Consider the following 22,220-nt stretch of genomic DNA (forward strand, 5'->3'; position numbering starts at 1 on the left):
GACAATTTAATTATCAAAATTAAACTCCTATCCCCTTACACAAAGAAAACGTAACATAAAAATGAAAGACTTCCTTTAGCCCTCAAATGGCTTCCTTATTTACTTCTTGTATACTGTTTCTTTTATATGCGATTACCACAATTTTTCCTAATTTTGACTAATTATTGCCAAGGTTTTCTATCACTGTTATGAGAGGGGGTTGTTTTTCTATCTTGCGGTTTTACATGTTGTAAGGGAACAAGCAAGTAATAAGTTTTATAAATAATAATATTGGTGGTGGTGATTCAAGAGCTGTGGGTGGCAATGGGCTTATGTTTAACTGTAGTCAGCGGATGAGAGGTGAGATGGAGAAAGGCTCCAGACACTTTGCTCCTTGTAATCTGCAAACATTTTTCTTGTTGCTCTTTTCTGGGAACTTAGTGAAGATTTACTGCAATCAACACACAAGGAAGAGAAGGGCGATTAACCTATGTTTTCCTGCCGAAACTGTGAGGGGGTGGAACATGAAACAAATCCAGTTCTGGGTAGTGGTTCTATTTGTAACCTCGTCCAGGAACTCTGCACTCTTGAAATCTGCAGAGCATAACTGGATTTCCCCTCCTTTTGTGAACAAACTCATCAGTTCCACTGAATTCTGTAGCACAGGCACCACTGCCTTGAAGTGCTGTTCTGCACTCCAAACACTCTTTAGATCTGAGTGCCTTACCGGGGGGGGGGGGGGGAGTCAGGTCTAGATGCAATGGGTAGCTTATTCCATATTCATTTCCTTCTACTCAGTCTCCTTCCCCTTTATCCACCACAAGTTTTCCTTCTCCTCCTGTGGCTTTCTTTGAGTACATCTGCCTCATTTCCACAGTCCACTGAAAACTATAGGGATGCTGAACTGAATGTCCCAGTACATTACCTGGCACCCAAAAGAGCTGTGTTTGAACATATGAAACCGTCTTATTGAACAGTCCCATACCATACATTTAAAGCACATCCAAGGCTCATGGTTTTCTCAAAGAATCCTGGGAACCGTAGTATCCTCTTCCAGTGCTACATTTCCCAGCCTAAACAAACTACAGTTCCCAGAATTCTCCTGGGGAAGCCATGGAGTTTAAAATGTTTAGGGAAGCTTTTAATGTTTAATAGATGATTGTATTTCAATGTTTTGTTGGAAGCCGCCCAGAGTGGTTGGGGAAACCCAGCCAGATGGGTGGGGTATAAATAATAAATTATTATTATTATTATTATATTATTATTATTATTATTATTATTATTATTATTATTATATTATAAATGTGTGTTGAGTGCACTTTATTTGTATAGTGTGGCTCTGATGTTGTACCAACTTGGCAATCAGCCTGTCTATTCTGTCTGGACCATTCACATCAAGCAGATCATTAATATGTGATATTTTTCCAGTGCATTTTGTGTTAAGAGTTGTTTTCTGCAGCTTACCTGCTCTTGTTACTTAATATGCATGTTCATATGGTGCTGGGTACTATGGTGCTTGGAATTTATTTAATTTTATTGTGGGGGAGGGGGAGTATTTTTCATGTTCTAAAGCCGCTGAAAATCTTTCAAGAAAATATGAAGAATTTTTTTTTAACAACAGTAAGGGTAAGGCTACCTAATGCTCTGAGCATAGCTGTCATGTTCTCCCTTTTTTTAAAAAAGGGAAATTCCATTATGCTGAATAGGCTTCCTCGCGAGAAAAGGGAAAAGTTGACAGCTATGGCTATGAGACTGGGTTTAGAATAAATTAAAGTCAGGATCCCAAGAGAACCACATGTAACCAATTCCCCACCCCTTCTTACTGGTATAAAAGAACTGCATTTTTGTCCCTTCAAAAGCACCTTTTCATTTTCCCCTCCCGGTTTCCTGTTGCTTCAGCACGTCAGTAATTAACAACCCAATCCTTTGCATATTTATTCGGAAATGAACCAAATGTGTTCAGTGGGTTTTGCTTCCAAGAAAGTGCACATAGCTAGGAATAGGCGGAATTCAGTGTGACTCACTTCTGAGTTTAGGATTGGGTTACAGATCTTAATATCTCCCTTCCTGACCCCTTGCATTTTATTTTATTTTATTTTTTAATGATTAGTTTATTGTTGGGCACATCTTTTAACTCCATAGCTCAGGCTGGGTGACTGCAGCTGCAGTGGAATAAAGCACATAAATAAAGTTTATGGCTAAACTGGCCTGACCCTGCATTGCCCTGAGGTACAGAAGCAGTGTCTTGTCATTAGTATGCAGAACACATATCCCCTTAATGTCTGCTCATTTGTTCTCAGCCCAAACTCTGCTCTATAAATCTCTACAAAAGGGCAAGGCAGGGCCCCGGGAGAAAAAGGGTTGGTGGGTGAGGCTGAGGCTGAAGGGAAACTGGGCTGGAGTTCAGCCACCGTATTCAGCTCTCTCCGCCCCCAGCCAGAGAAATTATTTGGAGGAAGAATTGGAGTGATGAGGTTTTAAGCTTTTTTTAAAAAAAAGAGATTTCCCATCCCCCTTCTTTTCACGGGCTAAAGCCAAAAGCCCTATGTGCAAGTGGGCCATTCTGGTCAGCATGATGATGATGATGATGATGATGGCGATGACCGTGATAAAGACAAAATTATAAGCTTTCTTGCAAGACAGAAAGCTTTCTCAAGGCAGCTATATCTTAAAAGCATCTGCTTGCAAAGTTTTTAAAGCACCCAACAGAAGGGGAAAAAACAGAAAACAAACACACACACACACACACACACACACCCATGCAAAACAATTAGAAAAAGGAGTTAAGGACATGTCACATAACAAAGACAACCATAAAATACGAAAAATAGTTTAAAAGCTCTCTAGGAAGAAGAGATCATTTAAAGCAGGGGATTTAAAAGCAGCACACTTGAAAGCAATATTTATTAACTTAAAGCAGCAGCATAAATAAATTGTAATCCGGCAAAAGCAAAGCAATGAATGTTTAAAAATGCAGTTCATTGTTTCAGAAATAAATAAATATGAATTTACAACCTGTTTAAAAGCATGCAGGAAGGGTGCTGAACAAACTTCCTTTGGCGGGGAGTTCCAAAAATACAGGGGCCATATCTCTTGTCTCCACCAACCTACATAAACTTACCTGTTTCTCTGAAAATAAGACACCGTCTTAAATTTATTTTTCCTTTTAAAAAAACCCACATAGTGGCTTATTTTCAGGGGATGTCTTATTTTTTAATTACATGTCCAGCCTAGCCTCTTCCTTTGTGCCCTCCAGAACTGCACCTATCACTACGTCTTATTTTCGGGGTATGGCTTATATTGCGCAAATGCTTAGAAATCCTGCTACGGCTTATTTTATGGGTATGCCTTATTTTCAGAGAAACAGGGTAATAGTTAACCTGTGGGAACTGACCCTGTTGCAAAGTATTGCAGTCCAGAGGATTAGAAAGTTCTATGTTAGTTCATTCAAACATGAAAGCCACTGCTTGATGAGATGACCGTCGAGTGACGGAAGTCATTAGACAATCCAATTTAAGACTGATTCACACATGCATATTCATTTGAATTCCTAAATCCATGCTATCATCAAAAAGATGTGGGCATGTCACTCCTTGGGCCCTGGCAAGAGCTCGACACATCAGCATCCTCACTGGACCGATCAGTCAGGCTGTGCCAATTGTTTGTCCGCTATTTGGGCCAGGACCAGAAATATTTCCTGACAAAGAAGCTTAATACTGTTGGTTTTATTTTAAAAAACCTATTCGCTTCCAGCATCTCCTCATTCTGCTGCTGCTTCAGTGCCATTTTTATGTGACTCTTCTGCTTCCTAGGAAGAGTCACATGGACAGACCCAAGGAGGACCATTGTAGTGAATGCGTTCCCGGAATTCTTTGGGGGGGAATCCATGACAGTTAAAGTGGCAAAAGAGTGCTTTGAATGGATAGCGTGGTGAGATTGTGACCACAATGGCCTCGGTCCAGTATACCTGAAGGAGCGTCTCCATCCCCACCATTCTGCCCGGACACTGAGGTCCAGCACCGAGGGCCTTCTGGCGGTTCCCTCGTTGCGAGAAGCCAAGTTGCAGGGAACCAGGCATAGGGCCTTCTCGGTAGTGGTGCCCGCCCTGTGGAACACCCTCCCACCAGATGTCAAAGAGAAAAACAACTACCAGGCTTTTAGAAGACATCTGAAGGCAGCCCTGTTTAGGGAGGCTTTTAATGTTTAATAGTTTACTGTATTTTATTTTTCTGTTGGAAGCCGCCCAGAGTGGCTGGGGAAACCTAGCCAGATGGGCGGGGTATAAATAAATAATTATTATTATTATTATTATTTGTAACTGGTCTGCTCACCATATTAGCATCATAACTTACACACAAATTGGGGGATGTCTCTCCTTTTGTCTCTGACTGACCATTAACAATACCGGAAAGGAAATACGTGTGACTTTTCCAAGGGAACAAAATGTATATTTTACTAGGAAATGGTACTAACCCGGGCAACAAACCTACGCACATTTACATTGCAACTCCTGCAAGATAGATGCTTGGTTGCTTCATAACGTTATGCTGAACAAACAGGTTTTCACCTGGGAAGCAAAATATTAACAAGTCCTTTGCTGTCATCAATCTCATATGTTGTGTTTTCCCTCTGAAGGAGAGACGCCATTATTCAATTTCTTGACAAAAAGATGAGAAGGTGACTCAAATCATATTGCAACGGAGGAGGCAAAAACATCTGGGAAACAGAGGGAGAAAACCATAAGGGTGTAACTGTCAAGGAAGAAATATCAACTCTAAAAATGAATTATGATTTATTTTAATATTATGCAATGCATGCCCAGTAAATACTTGGGGGAGGGGATCCATGCTATTTTTTGCCATTAGCACTCAGAACTGACAATTCCCTTGCTCCATTTCCTTTCATGGGGCATATACAGCCGCCACCCCACCCCCACCCCCCACCCCGCTGCAATGCGCTGACATAATTGTAGCAATTGATAGTTTATTGTTTTAACTGTTTTTAACTGTTATGCGATCAAGCAATGAAAAAAGCACATTTTAATGGAAGTCGTTTAATGGTGTTGTGTATTTTAATTATGTTTTGATTTTATGGTTGTAAACCACTTAGAGACCATTTGGGCGTGAGAGCGGTATATACTGTACTTTTCCATGTCTAAGACTAGGTTTTTTCCATTAAAAATTATGCTAAAAAGTGGGGGTCGTCTTATACATGGATGCTACACTTGATCTTAGCCAAAAGGCCGAGAAGCGGCCAAATGACCAAAATCAGACCAAAATGATCAGACAACAGTAAAGGCTGCTAGGTTTATCGAGGGTGCAATGAGATTAAGGGCCACTATCTGCACGATAATCTTGGTCTTTTGTTTGCCCTTTTTACCTATTGTTGGTTTTTATCTGTATATATTGCTTGTTTTATGTTGCTATGGCCGTTGGCTAATGCGAATAAAGTTTATCTATCTATCTACCGATATCTATCTATCTTATACATGGATAGTGTGTGCGGCTGTCAGCCGCTATTGGGTGTGTTATTGGTTGCTGCGTCAAGGGCTGGTGTTGATTGGGTGATGCTGTCGCAATCTGGTGGGCAATTGGCAGCTTCTGCTGGCAAGGGGACAGACGAGAGGTGGATTTTGTGCCATGTGCGGGTGAGTGAGTGATTTTCGGCAATCCCCCTAAAAGAAGCTCAACAGCTCTGGGCAACCCTCCCCCCAAAAAAGCTCAACAAATGTGAGCCATCTACTCCCATTTCCTTAAATTTGCATCCCCTTATACATGGGGGCGTCTTATACACAGAAAAGTATGGTATCATCATCATCATCATCATGTAAGGCGTTTCAGAAGAGAGGGGAAGGAACTCCAATAGCAAGGAATTTTCAGATGAGTAAAAAAAAAGAACAATGGGAGGCTCACCGCTCAGTAGAGTCTATTGCTTATTCATCACATCTTCAGCACCATGGCTGAAGGCAAATTTAAAAAGAGTATATAAAAGTTTTTTTGGAAAAAAGAGACATTTCCAATGCTATCCTTGCTGACTTGGCATTTCAGCGAAAGGTCAGCAGGGGGGAAATGATCTGTCGCTTTGCGAGGATGCCCTCTGCATCTCCCCTAATTCCCAAATCTCCTCTAGGCAATCTCTCTCCGTGTCCTGATAAACCTGATCTGACAGGCGTGTCCCCCTCTTTGGAGGGTTACCTTAATGAAGTCATCTAGAAGGTAGTCTTTATTAAAGGAGAAGGGCTACCTACTGAGATGGCCCTGCAGCTGGGGAATAATAATGTAAGAAGAATACTTTACTATATAAATAAATCAGCTGAGCTTGCTCTTTCCAAATGTGGGAGGAATCCCCATTCTTGTCTTGGTTACCCATTGCATCCGCTGCTGGAAAACAGCATTGAGGGGAAACTATCACAGGTACTGAGATGCTGAGCAAAGGCGAGGAAAGCAAAGACTTGCTGATAAAAATCTGAAGCAGGCATATCGGGTCCTCCTTAAACAGAGGGCACGTGTTGCGGTGGGACCTGGCAATCAGGCCTTGTGTTGTGGGTGGGATTATTGGAGCAGCCACAACACCCTATTGGTGGTCCCTCGAAGCAGGGAGCAATTGGGCCAGTTGGACGCCAGTCAAAGCAGTTCAAGGGACCACTAGGTACTTAAACTGATGCACGTGCCCTGAGTTTCCTCTTTAAGGCTCTTTGCATAGAAACACCTGCCCACCTCTCCCTATATTTAGGGCTTGCTATGCCGTCGTGTGTCGCCTGTCGTTGGGACGGGCACGGCAGGAATTTCCCCCACTTGGCTGATTGGCTGGTGCCATTTGGGTTTCGCCTGCTGCGTAGCAAATCATCACAACTTGTAAGGTTGCGGATAGGCTCTGGTTCTTGTGGATACTGCCAAAAACCAAACCAAAAATATGAGTCCTGTCTGAATTTATTTCTAGGCCTGGTTAAAGGGTCTCCGCACGCAAAATTCAGATACCCTTTGAGATGACAACTGATTGTCAAGGCAAGGCCAGTCCTCCTCTCCCATGCATGTCCCTTGCCAAACTAGAGTGTCAATTGTAATGGGCTTTGTAAAAAGGAATATTCTCAGCCCTGTGATCTACCTTTGGCAAGGATTACCGTTCTTTGGTGGCTTGAAGGGAAAAAATATTACTGTATGTTGTCAACAGAAGATAAAGGATGCAAAATGTATAAAGAGAAATGTTTGTTCGATCAATTTTTGTCACTGCAAATATATACAAGTTACACAAAATTCTTCATTTGTCAGGAGACATTGAATAATGGTCTTTGATTATATTTTTATTGAACACCATCGGAATTTTCTGGGTTTGGGTCATTTCAGAAGGAATTGGTAATGAAGATGCAATTGAATTAAAGCTAATAAGCATTTAGGCAATCCAATGCAGTCAAATGTCAACTTCTTTAAATCTAGATAATTCGGCTACAAAAGGTGCTCTAATGTCAGAGAAATACAATTAAATCCATTTGTTTCAATTATAGTACACAAAACCAATAACTCCATTTATCTCAGATGAGAAACACTGGGAGCTACACAGCTAGAATTCTTTAAGAGCTGAATGAGCCAAGCTGTGCCACAACTTACACTTGAAATAACCATGAAATTAATGTAAACCATTACCCAACATGAAGACCAATTATCTACTTAAAAATAAATTAACCAACCTTCCCTACAACCTGATTTTTATTGCAGCTTTAACGATGATGGGTGTTACACACCTGCCTGCACGTGAGATTATGAAATATAACATCTGCAATTTGAGAGCAGAGGGTTTGGCCGGCTCGATTCTTATTATCTTCTTTGCTTGTCCATATTTCATGTGTAAAGGCATTGCAATAGTCTACTGCAGATTTTTTTCCCGGCTCCTTATTTAGTTCTTTAATAAAACACACAGAGAGATATGAGAACAGGGGCATATTTTTCCCTGATTGAGTTACTGACCTCCTGTGATCTCAGCTGGAATTCCTGATATCTCATGATCCCAATGGGAACAAAGCCGGAAAATGAAAACACAATTTTTATTTGAGAAGGAAATGGGTGTGTTGCTGAGGAGCCCTTTGTGTCAATGCTGTTATTAGATTGGTGCAAACTCCAGTTCTCACGCAAACCTCTAAATACAGTGCAACCAGAGCATACGGGAACATATAGACTACAAAGATCAGATGCACCTTGAAGTAGATGCGATGCAGAGCCTAGCTTCAGCTTTTTGCTATGATGGTTGAGGTAAGCATGGCAAATTAAAACGGTAAAATTTTGCCTATGTTGTCATTCAGCAGTAATTTACTCCCACACTCAACAGCAAAATACTTCACTTCTGCACCGTGCACACAGCCAGCTCAATTTCATTTTAGAATTTGCACTCACCAATGTCCTTGGGATTGCAGAACCCAAAGGAAACCCACTTGGACCCAGCAGTCATTGTGGTGGGGCAGTGTCACTGCAGCTTATCTGGATGGTCCTAGGGCAGGTGAGGTCAAGGGTGCAGCAATGGGAATATTGGATTGGCTCTGCCATGCATCTGCACAATCCCAACCAAGGGACGCAGGTGGCACCGTGGTCTAAACCACTGAGCCTCTTGGGCTAGCCGTTCGGAAGGTCAGCAGTTCGAATCCCTGAAACAGAGTGAACTCCTGTTGCTCTGTCCCAGCTCCTGCCAACCTAGCAGTTCGAAAGCACACCGGTGCAAGTAGATAAATAGGTAGCACTCTGGCAGGAAGGTAAATGGCGTTTCCGTGTGCTCTGGTTTCTGTCACGGTGTCCCGTTGCGCCAGAAGGGGTTTAGTCATGCTGGCCACATGACCCAGAAAGCTGTCTGCGGACAAACACCGGCTCCCTTGGCCTGAAAGCGAGATGAGCGCCGCAACCCCATAGTCGCCTTTGACTGGACTTAACTGGCATGGGGTCCCTTACCTTTACTTTTTACAGTCTCAAGCTGGTCACTCTTTTATTGAACGAGAACTAAGGGCTACAGGGTTTTGTAGGTTTGGGGTTTGAATGTGTGTGTTAGTATAATCCACCTCATTCAGTTGGAAAGTGGGGTATAAGTTTTCTAAATAAATAATTGAAGCAATATCTCTTCCTATATTTCCTCTGTCCTTTTCACACCAATCTGTTATTACCACTGATTTGATTAGGGGGCAGATCAACCTAACCACTCCCATTAGCAGTAGGCTTGTGAAAGGACTTCCATTTGCATGGGGCTCCCTCCCTCTTCCTTCCATGACCCCACAACTGGCTCTGGGGGAGGGGGTCGGCAACCCCCCCCCCCCCCCGAACAGTGCCCAGAGGATGGAGAGGGAGAAATGTTCCATCTCGCAAGTTATTGGAAGAGAACCACACAATTCCACCCGAAGGATATATTGTATGGACCACAAACTACCAATTCAATACTACCACACATTAAAATCTACCTAGGGCTTTCATTTTAATTTCAGCACAGAAGCACATTCTTATGTGAAGTGGTCCCTACACTGTGGAAATCGGCCAGACACACAACCCCAGCAGAGCTCCTCAAACAGTCCCACCTGGCAGCTATGGAGATTAATACAATGTTGTATGATATTTGCAGGGATGTGGGATGAGTGCAGAAGAAGAAGAAGAGTTTGGATTTGATATCCCGCTTTATCACTACCCGAAGGAGTCTCAAAGCGGCTAACAATCTCCTTTCCCCTCCTCCCCCACAACAGACACCCTGTGAGGTGGGTGGAGCTGAGAGACTTCAGAGAAGTGTGACTAGCCCAAGGTCACCCAGCAGCTGCATGTGGAGGAGCAGAGACGCGAACCCAGTTCCCCAGATTACAAGTCTACCGCTCTTAACCACTACACCACACTGGCTCTCAGTGCAGACTGTAGTGCAGACTGTAGTGAATGAGAAACAAGAGGTTCAAGCTGCAATTCTATATATTTACCCAGCAGTACATTTCATTAAACTCACCGAGGCTTATTTCTGATTATTTTAATTAATTTCACAGAATTTTTTAACTACTTAATCATCAAAACCTCTAGGCGGTTTGCTTAAAACAGACATTGAACTTTCTGATAATGTCAGATGTTGCAAACACACTAAGCTGCGGAACAAAATAAAATACAAATAAAGTCAGCAGCTTTAAAAATATAGGTGATAAAGTAAACCTGCATATTAAAATACATGTCAAATCGACATGTCTGGTTAGGCTATGCCCCATTCCGCCAGCAGTAAGCCCCATTGAATTCAATGGGCTTTTACTTTTGAGCAGATGTGTATAGGGATTTTCTTTAAACATACAGTATATAAACTTACAAGGCTCACATTACTAGAGCAGTCTTATTTGAGGCTTCTGGGGGTTCAGTAAGTGAGATCCACTTGCAATATGTGCGTCATGTCTGCAACCAAAGGCACCATGAATAAGACAGGCAGACAGCCCTCCCCCAAATTACCCCATCACCGGTGAACACTTTGGTGTAGCAAGCTACAGGTTTATCCCAAAGCAACCCATCAAGTTGTCATTTGCTTGCTGGTGAAGACTTGCCTCAAAGGGGCTGGTTGCTTCCTCCTCTCCTCTGGGAATTAAGTGCAGTCTGCTCTGTTTGTGAAAAGAGATGCCGCCATGTCACTCTTGACACATCTCCCTAGAAGCTGCTAAGCTGCAGGGAAACCTCCCACTAAGAGAGGAAAGCGAAGAGCACCTGAAGTGTGTGTCTTTCGGGGCGGAGGGTAATGAGACCTTGGTCTCTGTTCAGAACGCAGATTCTGAAACCTGCAAAGCAAGGGTGTCTTGGGGTAACCTCTATGGAAGTTGTCCTCAGGATGTAACATTCCTTGGGCTCTGGTTTTCATTCTAACTGCAGCCTGTTCTTCATTCTGCGATTGTTCCTTTAAACAACAGCCCTCTGGGGCAGACTTATTCCTTGCTGTTGTGTCTGTAAGACAAAGGATTTTTATTATTTTTATTATTATTCAGTCCATTTCTCATGATGAGGACAAGCACCAGGCATTTGGCAAAGTCCTACATCCCCTTTCATAACTCAATAGCCATGAATCTTGGGGAACATGCTGAATTGTGAGAAGCTTACAATTGGATATCCATGCATAGACTGCTCTGCAGGTCTCAATGATTTCAATGAGACCGAGGCTCAAGCTCTTGTGTATAGGACCGTAACCTCAGAAGGCTTTTGAAAATGATGTTCAAATGGTCTAATCCTTATAATGACCATCACGATTTTTTAAAATGTTATTTTTGCCATATATATTTAAAGTCAATCTGTCCAGGAGTTCCAAGGGGGAAACAACAACATTTTCCATGGGGCTGTTTCCAAAGGTAATAAGTGAAACTTCTTCCAAAGTTTCACAACTTTTGGCCACATCCAAGAAGTCTTTCTTTCTTTCTTTCTTTCTTTCTTTCTTTCTTTCTTTCTTTCTTTCTTTCTTTCTTTCTTTCTGGAATTTTTTTAATGGAGCTTTCACAACACAAGAAAAGAAAAGAAAAACAGTAATCTACAGGAAATAAAGAAAAGAAAAACGAAAGAATGAACAGAAAAATAAACTACAAGATCCTCCCTCATCACTATATCTTAACTTTCATTCCCAACAGAGGAAGGTGTGGCCCTCCCAGCTCTCACCTGGGCTCATTCCTCTCTTCTCACAGCCCCTCACCCTGTGAGATTTCCCCTTATCTGCCTTTCAGATGGGGTCCAAACTTCCAAAAGAAGTCAATTTCCATGCACAAGCAGAATTTTGGGGTTTTCGACACATTTCTGGGAACAACAGACTAAGGTTACCAGATGTTTTCCCGGGGACAATCCCTGGATGTACAAATCAGTCCCCATACAAAATCCATTGAAGTTGAAAAGTGTCCCCAGATTCGTCAGAAAAAATCTGGTGGCCGTACAACAGACTCCCATGGAACATCTCACAAACTTCCCTGAGGCTGAAAATATGTTTGGGACAGGATGTGACTGTCTGATCTATGGAAGAAGAGCAGTACAGTGGTACCTCGGTTTATGAACACAATTGGTTCTGGAAGTCTGTTCATAAACTGAAGCGTTCATAAACTGAAGCAAACTTTCCCATTGAAAGTAATGGAAAGTGGATTAATCCGTTCCAGATGGGTCCACGGCGTTCGTAAACCAAAAATTCGTAAACCGAGGTGTTCATAAACCGAGGTTCCACTGTATACACAATGTGTGTTTTTTCTAGAAAAATAAGTGTCGGTACTCACCATGAAGTTGTTACAGTATGTGTCACAGTTTTTAACAAAAGAAAAGAAGTGCCGGTACTGGGTACCATTGAGTACCCCCTGGGAAAAAGCCCTGAGTATACAAATTTTAGTCATCATCACATCCAAACGCCCACAAGTCGCAAAGATCAAATTGCAGAGTTCTCTGGCATGATGAACTGTAGGGTCCAGCAACTCATTCCTATGCACATATCCTCAAATGCAAGTTACATTTCAATGTATTGATTGAGTTTGAAGCAACGTTGTCATTCAGTGACTATTCACCTCTAGACTCTGCATACCATCTGTGTGATCTCCAAGCCACTTATGCCACACTTCTGTGATTACTCGTGTTCTGTTTTGCATCACCTGACAAGACATGCTTTTTGCGTTACATACTGACGGGCAAATAAGAATTAATAACTAGTTGTGCAGGAGGGAGTACGTGACACCGAGTGAAGATTATAGGGAATGTTGTAAGACCTTTGCAAGTTCCCAGAGTGCCAACGCAGGCTGACCTTTTTATACCTCTCGTTGGGAACCAATACATCCGGCCTCTGAGGCATCTCTCCGATAGTGCAGCCTCTTTAGGTTGCAGCCAAAGTTAACTGAAGTTGCTACTTAGCTATGGTAATTACCACTGAGGTGTTCATGACTAATATCATAGCATTCAAGGCGGGGCAGGATTTCCATTACTGACTCTTGTTTGCACGAACTCTATGAGAAATCTTCTCTGCGCAATGAAACTTGGCACTTGACTACCAAGTGCATGGTATATATAAGAACGCAAGGAGGAGTTGGGACAGTCTTCATGCAAACGAATAATTTTTAAAGAGGCTTACAATACAATCCTGTACATTCAGAAATAAACCCCATTAACCTCACTGGGACTTTCTCCCAGGTATAGGATTGCATGACTGTTAATGGTGAGATGTATCATCAATGATCATTATAAAGGAAGCTAGCTGCCTTATATTTGTCTGAATGCTGGCTCATCTAGCTCAGAATTAGCTATCTGCACAGACTGGCAGCTGTGAAAATGGGCTCACTATGTTTTGTTTAGAAGTACAGTCTTGTCGTCCAGACTGAATTCAAGGAAAACAAGTTATCTGTGGTTGCAGTTTGCTACTGATTGGTAGCAAACCAACAACATCACTAACCCCTCCCCTCTAAAGCAGTTTTTCATTGGGTTTTTTTTTATTTAAAAAAAATCATTATGCTTTCTTTTCTGTCTTCTTTTTTTATGTGATGGAACAACTGTAATTTAAATGGGAAATATATGCACAGCTTTTTACACTTTCCTTTAAAAATAAAAATAAATAAAAGGCAGACAAGCATACCTGAAGGCTGGGTTAGGGCAAAAACACATAAACGCCAGACTATTGAATTCATGTTTCAGTCACTGACCAATAAACCTATCAAATCATAGCTGCCAAGTTATCCCTTTTTTAAAGGGATTTTCCCTTATGCTGAATAGGCTTCCTTGCGAGAAAAGGGAAAACTTGGCAGCTATGTATCAAATGCATTGCTATGATGAGGAGATGTTGGCCTTCAGCTGTAAAAGAGGGGGGCGGAAAACAACACAGTGAGACTCACTTGGAATGCCTACTTGTATGCATACTCATGCAATTTCAGTGATTGCAACACATGGAGTTTGAGAGGTTAAAAGGCATCATCACAGCTGAGATATGTGAGCTCCTGGCTCTGCTGGTTAGAGCCCGGTGCTAATAATGCCAAGGTCACGGGTTCAATCCCCGTATGGGACAGCTGCATATTCCTGCATTGCAGGGGGTTGAATTAGATGATCCTCAGGGTCCCTTCCAACTCTACAATTCTATGGTTCACAAAAGTAGAAAACACTTACATGTAGAGGAAATGGACCTACATAAGAACCAAAATACAATTTTCTTTGGTAGCAACCTACTTCATGTGCACACATTTTTACAATATTTACAGTCCTGCCCTACATTGACTTGTTGTCTTAGTAGTCCTTAGTAGAGCCAGTGTGGTGTAGTGGTTAAGAGCGGTAGACTTGTAATCTGGGGAACCGGGTTCGCGTCTCCGCTCCTCCACATGCACCTTGGGCTAGTCACACTTCTCTGAAGTCTCTCAGCCCCACTCACCTCACAGTGTGTCTGTTGTGGGGGAGGAGGGGAAAGGAGATTGTTAGCCGCTTTGAGACTCCTTCGGGTAGTGATAAAGCGGGATATCAAATCCAAACTCTTCTTCCTTCTTACAAAGGCAGTGTCCCTCTGGTTAAGAACCACAATTCTGCACTCTCCAGCCTCAGGAAGGGGGGGGGGAACACAGTACTTTGAAAATTAGGAATTTTTCGCATTGACAAGAATGTCTCACATCAGCACTCATCAATTATAACACGTCCTGGAGGCCTCTTTCACCCATGAAACCCTTCAAAAGGATTGTGGGTCTTTGCCAGAACGAGTGCAAAGGGCAAGGAGGAAAGAGACACAAAGAAGACTAGATCCTCATCTCACAGCTTTGTCTGTTTTTCAGCCATTGTTTTGTTGTACAGGTATTTCAGCTCATACTGTAGCAGAGAACAGGATTAGACAGGTCACTGTGGAATTGGATTACAGACATTTTCTACTTTTATAAACTTTTTGTTTTTAGCAGATAAAGTGGAGAGCTGGCACAAAGGCATGGGTGGAGAAAGAAAAGGAGGAGAGAGAAAAATCCAGGCCATAATCCTGCCTAAGTTACATATACATTAAGATCCATTTACTTAAATTCTATTCTTTATGTAGGTGCTTAATTTCCCCCTGATTAAAATAAATGGGTCTTAAAACAGCTTCATTTTTTCTTGTTGAGTGTTTAGAACATCATTTCCCAGATAGCTGAGACGTATTTTTTTCCTCCCTACTGGCTCAGGCATTAATACGCCCAAATCAGTCTAGGATCAGGTCCATTATAGGGTTGTCATATGTCCGGAATTTCCTGGACATACCCCAAATACTGCAGTCAGAAACAGTGTCTGGGCAGAAATCCCCCCAAAATGTCCAGGAAAATCCAGGCATACGGCAACAACTTTGCCCCCCAAAAATTCAACAACTTTTCTGTCCAGATGGATGGTTAAGTTCAGTCAAAGGTGACTATGGGGTGTGGCACTCATCTCGCTTCAGGCCAAGGCAGCTGGCGTTTGTCCACAGACAGCTTTCTGGGTCATGTGGCCAGCATGACTAACCCGCTTCTGGTGCAATGGGACACTGTGATGGATGGAAACTAGAGCGCAGAGAAACACTGTTTACCTTCCTGCTGCAGTGGTACCTGTTTATCTACTTGCACTAGCATGCTTTTGAACTGCTAGGTTGGCAGGAGCTGGGACAGAGCAACGGGAGCTCACTCTGTCACATAGATTCGAACCACCGACCTTCTGATCGGCAAGCCCAAGAGGCTCAGTGATTTAGACCACAGCACCACATGCGTCCTCCCAGCAACCCTACTAAAGTATCCCCAAACTTTATGTTCTATGTATGCAATCATTCCTCCTCAGTATCTCTAAAGACAGATGTTCCTTTTCAATACCCCTAAGCTCTGGTATTCCAATATATGTGTCAGATGCCATATGTCAACAGCTACACAGATATATTGCAATTATTATTTGTATTGTACTGGACAAAGTGACCAGTGACTAAATTAGGTGAGTTCAGGCAACCAAATATAAGCTTAAGTGCCTGATATATGAACAAGCCATTTGATTGCACATGTAGCCCCTTCACCAGAAAGTCTTCCATTCCTTATAGTTTCATCATTTCATCAAAAATGGGGAACTCTGGTTAACAGCTTTGTTACAAGTCAGGATATTAAACAGTCTCAATCATATTAATATCCTGGCTTGTTTCAAAGCTCTTAACCATGGTTTCATGGTTTTGATAAATTGTGGAAACCGTAGTTAATGGAAGATTTCCTGAGTTGTTTGCTCATTTGTGTGAAGGCTGCATCCATGGCCAAAAGGCTTGTTCATATCGCAACTTATTAAGTCAAAATATTACCATCTAAACAGAGGCACTGCAGCAACGTGACTAAGAACTGTCAGTCACTAGAATATATTGATGTTGATCCAAATTTATTGAAACCTCAATGCCCGCTAGAGCTGAGCATGTCTACTCACAGGTGAGTTTCTGTAAGCTCACTGGGACTTACTTGCTGGCAACTGTGTATATGATTGTGGGGGTTGGAGACAGGAAGAAATTCCAGGTGCTTGAAAGAAGATTTATTTCAGGTCCAATGCATTTTGGAATAATCCTTCCTTGGAGGCACTATAAATACACAAAACATATGTGCTTGTGAAATGGGATGGTAAAGAATAATACATTTTCATAGTCTTATACTGGATAAGTATGCAACAAGATACTTATATAAATATACAAACATACTTATTGCAATGGCTTGTTGCTTCTTACTGAAATAAAATTTATAGCAATAAATATTGAGAACAAAAAGTATACCTAGTAAATCCAAAATAAAACCCAAACTAGTTGGACTAATTTAATTTGGATTTATGCTGTTCATCACTTTGATATCCCTTCTCCACTTTATGTTGATGGAATCAACATTTTTGCAACAAAAAAAGGAACCTCCCCTCAGTGTCCATTTAAAATGTTTAAGAGAGCCCAAACAACATCATTACACATCTCATCCCATTATGAACAAACTAAAGCAGATAAGCTACAGGCAGTAGACTATTTCAGCATTTCAGCAAGCTGGAACACCAAGGTATTAACAATTTATATTTCTGGAACATAGCCCTGAGAGTTGCAAGTCCCAACATGGAAATTTCAACTGTATTTTAATTTAATCCTGGCACTGTGTAAGACATCCCCCTTGAGTGAAACATGCACTTTTAATATATTCAAGACTGCTGCATTTCATACTATGACACTGTGCACAATTAATCCAGTTATTCCTTATGTTTGTGTGGCTATTATCACAGATGCCTTTAAGAAACATGTTCATAAAAGAGGTCAACCAAGGTGATTAAGGGTCTGGAAACTCAGCCTTATGAGGAACGGTAGAGGGATCTGGGTATGTTTAGCCTTGTAAAGAGGAGACTGAGAGGAGATATGATAGCCATCTTCAAATATCTAAAGGATTGTCACATGGAGGGTGGAGCAAGTTTGTTTTCTCCTGCTCTGAAGGCTAGGACCCAGACCAATGGTTTAATGTTACAAGAAATGAGATTCTGACTAAACATCAGGAAGAATGCTCTGACAGTAAGAGCTGTTTGACAGTGGAACAGACTCCCACAAGAGGTGGTGGAATCTCCTACTTGCAGATTTATCAGCAGAGGTTGGATGGCCATCTGTCATGGATGATCTAGTTGAGATTCCTGCCATGTACTAGATCAGGCACCCCCAAACTTCGGCCCTCCAGATGTTTTGGACTACAATTCCCATCATCCCTCACCACTGGTCCTGTTAGCTAGGGATCATGGGAGTTGTAGGCCAAAACATCTGGAGGGAGGGCCGCAGTTTGGGGATGCCTGTACTAGATGATGCTCGGGGTCCCTTCCAACTCTACATTTCTATGGAGGAGTAAATTGTACTATATTGGGGTGGCCAACTCCCAAGAGACTGCAATATACTCACAGAGTTAAAAACTGGCAGTGTTCTACCCCTTTGGGGGGGGGTTCAGGTCAAAGTTGTTGAGCTTTTTTAGGGAGGAGGAAAGCCCCGTTTTGAGCTTCTTTTAAGGGAGCTAAACTTGTTGATCTACCTGTTGGACATGCCTGTACTATACCATAGCAAATAAAAATCCCCATTGAAATGAATAGAAGGGATTGTTCTTGTTGTTTTCTTTGACCCTGGAAAATGATTTTGCATCTCTGATATTGAAGGCACGTTCTTCAACTACACAACTTGGATCTTGGGCAAGAAGGGCTGTGCAGGGAAACTGTAGGAAGGGACAGGATGTGCTAAGCTGCCTGAAGGGACACTGATAGATTGGAAGGAGCTGCTTAAGCAGATAAGATCAAAAGCAGGAGGGAAGACGCTCATTTGGCATAATGCTCATGTTACAGAGGTTCTAGAGTACTTCCAGGTGGGGAGAATCAATGTTCAAAGCCGAAAAGAAGTCTCACTATTTTACTGAGCAGACTAACTGGAAATGTATTTCTGTTCTGGGAGTAGATACAGTAGTAAAGATGTATCGAGTCCTTTGGTCTTTCAAAGTATTGGCCTTAATACTGCACCTAAGGGTATCTGGCGTCTTTCAAAAACGAGGCAATTCATTCACAACAGTGAAAAACTCTTTTGCATAGATAGTTACAGCTGAAGCAACATTTATCTTGAAAGGCAGGTCCTATGGAGTTGATTCTGTTGGAGAAATCAGATCACATTTCTTAGCTGTGCAATCAATTCTACGTTCTTCTAAAGCAGGGGTCAGCAAACTTTTTCAGCAGGGGGCCGGTCCATCCACTGTCCCTCAGATCTTGTGGGGGGCCGGACTATATTTTGGAGAAAAAAAATATGAACGAATTCCTATGCCCCACAAATAACCCAGAGATGCATTTTAAATAAAAGGACACATTCTACTCATGTAAAAACACCAGGCAGGCCCCACAAATAACCCAGAGGTGCATTTTAAACAAAAGGACACATTCTACTCATGTAAAAACATGCTGATTCCCAGACCGTCCGCGGGCTGGATTTAAAAGGCAATTGGGCCGCATCCGGCCCCCGGGCCTTAGTTTGGGAACCCCTGTTCTAAAGCCATCACTCTTAGCTAATCCAGCCTGGTGTTTTACCTAAAGAGTGGTTTAAACTTTGTGATGGAAATTTGGGGAGAACAAAATACTGCCCTGAGCCATCAAGTCTGTTCATGTTACCTTGAACATGACACACATATTTCCATTGCCACAATACAGAAGGAATACAGTATAGTTAGCATTATCAGACTGACTTCCTTGGAAGTTTTTAAGCAGAGGCTGGATGGCCATCTGTCATGTATGATTTAGTTGAGATTCCTGCATCACAGGGGGATGGGACTAGATGACCCTTGGGGTCCCTTCCAACTCTACAATTCTTTTATTCTAATCCCCGCCCCCATGACTCAAGTTTCGATTTACAGTTGCACAGGAGACAGGCATTCATAACAAGTTTGAGTGACGCTTGACCTCACAATCCACTTTTGCCTACAGGTTGGGAAAGAAAAGCTTCCCAAGATTTTGGCACCCAAGCAAAACATACCATTTAAATGGTCTGCATTATCGTTGCCTTGGGTGCGTTAGATTTTTAAAAAGACACCCTCTAACCTTCCAAAAGCTCAATGTTCACATACTTGCTCGCTAAAATGGCACGCCTGCTCTTCCCTAGGTTGAGAGTTAAGTTGCTCACCCCAAGCGTGGGTTCGCCAGCTAATTGTCCACCCTTTGGTGGCACTAGGATTGGCAGCCTAATCAGGCCAGGACTGAGACAGAAACAGTGTATGTTGTCTCCTACCCCACCAAAGAAGCATTTATCCCATACACTCTGCTGCACATGGGGATTATGGGACAAAGCTGCAAAAAAAGAAAAGAAAAAGGAGAAGCAGCTTTTTAATACCATTGCAAACTGGGAGGACGAAACATTCCAAATCCGACTGCTGCACTCCCTCCTTCTCCTCTCTTTCCGTCTTTCCCCATGAGCAACATGCTTGTGGGTGGCACTTCTGCATGGCAGCTGGTGGAATTAATGAGCGCCGGCAGAATTGTTTCCAGGCAAGCAGTTGCTCTGAGTACATTTCATCATATAACACCAATTGTCAAGTGCTTGGAGGCAAGAGGCTTAAATCAGCCCAGCCCTAGATCCTAGGAGCTGATAAGCCACTTAGCTCATCCAAAAACTTTCTGTTTTATACTTTGCTTGGGTAGATAAATACTGACGCTTAATATATTCAGTACAACCTTATCTGTTCAAGTGGCCTGGGAGACAGCCAAGAAAATTAGGACGACCAGAAATTTGGACAAATGAGAGTGCTTCCTGTTTTTGTGTGTGCGCGCGTGAATGTATTTTTGGTTATTGCAAGTTTTTAAAACAGTTTTTCACGTTGTATTTTAAATTGTATTCGCCCGCCCTGTGACCTTAGGGTGAAGGGCAGTCAATAAAACAAAACAAAATAAAGCAATTATAACACATAATGCATTCAAATTATAAGTTTTGCATCACCATTTTGATAAAATGCATGCACATGCATGCATGCATACAGAAACAGTCACACAATCCTAAACACACTTACCAGACAGTAAGCCCTACTGAACACTGTGGCATTTTGATACGCGGATGCCACTTGGCAAGGAGTTTTCTACAAGGTAGGTTTTGAATGAATGGGACTCTGCTGTTCCACCATATGTCTTTGAAAATGCTTTCTTATTTTATGCTTTGACACTGGTAAGAGCATAAAATTCCTCCGACTAATCGGCTTCTGTAGGCGGTTTCAGCCAAATGTGAAATATTTGTGCAAATGTCTTATTGAATGTGGTGAAGCCATTGTCGAAGAACTCCATAACAGGCAACGTGGCACTAGTAGCAATGATCATATGGGTCATGCTGTGAGGTTATATTCATGCACCTGACCATTGCATAGAAGAGGGAATGACGTAGGGAATGACGTATGGAGAGGAGGGTGTGTGGCAGTGGCAGAGCCCATTATCCTCCATAGAGGATAATGGGGGTTGCGGAAGAGCCTTAAGAAATCTGGGAGGGGGTGGGCTGAGCTTAGGCTGAGTCATGGGGTGTGGTAGCAATATTTGATTGACAGGCTGACCCTATTTAAGCCCAGCGTCTCAGCAAGCCTTCGAATCTCCCGCCCACCCACCGCTTTTTCTATAGGCTTTAGCCTGACATCGCTTTGCCTTTCAAGGGGTCGCCTGTATTCAGGGGCCCAGTAGGAATTTTGCCACTCGGCTGATTGGATGTTGCCATTTGGTTTTTGCCTACTGCTTAGCAAATAGTCACAACTTGTTAGGTTGGCGGTTAGGCTTTGGTTAATAAATTGGTTGTAGGAGGGGTATGGCACTAAATTGCCTACCCCCCCCTATTTTGCTCCTCATAGAAGTATTCCGTTATAGGAATCCTGGGGCTCAGTTGACTCTAGTCCATTCATCCCAGCCATAGAAGGGGATGGTGGGCCATTACAGAGCCGAGCCTTGGGGAACATTCCTGCGTCGAGGGGAGAGTGCCTGTGAACAGTAGCCCCACTCCCTTGGGGTGTTTACTTGACTTACCTACGCATAGGTAAGTCGGAGCTGGTCCTGACCCAAAGTGGGGCAGATGGAATGGTCCTGTCCCAAATGGGACAGATGGAAATGGTCCTGTCCCTTAGAGGGGACAGATGGCTTAACCAAAGTCTAAGCCAACACTCAAAATTAAATTTTATTTTAAATAAAGTTGTGGCCAAAACAATGCCAAAAACCCAAACCTAAAATAATGTGTGAGTTGTGAATTATTTAGGGGGGGTTTCTGGGGGGCTTCACCATGCAACAGTTGCCCCAGACCTCACACATGTCAACCAACATTTTTATTGCTGCATTGTTACCAACTTTTAGCCCCAGGGGCCTGTTTTTTTAAACTGTGAGAAGGCTGTTTCCACCCAAGCTAGTCTTTATAACTTGATAGCTAGCCTCCCAGAGAGGACAACATGTTACAATCCCCTTCGTGGGGAGGCAGGAAGACTGTTGAGTGCTGTGGTCACCTACTAACAATAAGGTAAATTCAGTCAAGCCGTCGCCTAAATTATGTAGACATGCCTGACAATGAGAGAGAAAAGCAGAAGCCTATTTCACAGGAAAGGGAAGCTTTTGAGAAACTGAAGGACATTTTTTGAGGAGAACACTAACTCAAACGCACCAGAAACTAGAGCAGGCATCCCCAAACTTCGGCCCTCCAGATGTTTTGGACTACAATTCCCATCTTCCCTGGCCACTGGTCCTGTTAGCTAGGGATCATGGGAGTTGTAGGCAAAAACATCTGGAGGGCCGCAGTTTGGGGATGCCTGAACTAGAGCTATGCAGCAGCAGCCAGCTGTATGAAAA

General features: G+C 42.6%; 1 long non-coding RNA gene across 1 annotated transcript; it reads right to left on the minus strand.

The window, feature by feature from the left end:
• Positions 1-7,301: 7,301 nt before the first annotated feature.
• LOC148686774 (uncharacterized) lies at positions 7,302-20,897 on the minus strand. Its single transcript, XR_015948007.1, has 3 exons — positions 19,753-20,897; positions 16,355-16,470; positions 7,302-10,898 (listed from the first exon to the last, which is right to left on the minus strand). It is a non-coding gene; the product is annotated as an uncharacterized LOC148686774 (long non-coding RNA).
• Between the last annotated feature and the right edge of the window lie 1,323 nt (positions 20,898-22,220).

Source organism: Zootoca vivipara, chromosome 2 (assembly GCF_965207765.1).
Source record: "Zootoca vivipara chromosome 2, rZooViv2.hap1.1, whole genome shotgun sequence".
NCBI lineage: Eukaryota > Metazoa > Chordata > Lepidosauria > Squamata > Lacertidae > Zootoca > Zootoca vivipara.